Consider the following 283-nt stretch of genomic DNA (forward strand, 5'->3'; position numbering starts at 1 on the left):
TCACCCCCCAGGGGGGATGGTCACGCCGCAATCCCTTCTCCTCCATTCTCCTCTCGGGATCTTGGGCACGCACGCACACGCGCCCGGCGTGAGTTTTAAGCCACCGGGTCCGGGACACGAACCGCGGTTGACTACGTGGGAGTCCAGCGACATAGCCATTATGCTAACTGCTGGTTCCCTCAGTTATTAATCTTTTACAGAGAAGGATCCTCCAATATCATCACGAGGAATCTTAAAGCTAGATTTAGGAAAGACAATTGGGTAAGTGGGTTATAGAAGTCTC

This window comes from Tupaia chinensis, unplaced genomic scaffold, assembly GCF_000334495.1.
Source record: "Tupaia chinensis unplaced genomic scaffold, TupChi_1.0 Scaffold144010_1, whole genome shotgun sequence".
NCBI classification, from domain to species: Eukaryota; Metazoa; Chordata; class Mammalia; order Scandentia; family Tupaiidae; genus Tupaia; species Tupaia belangeri.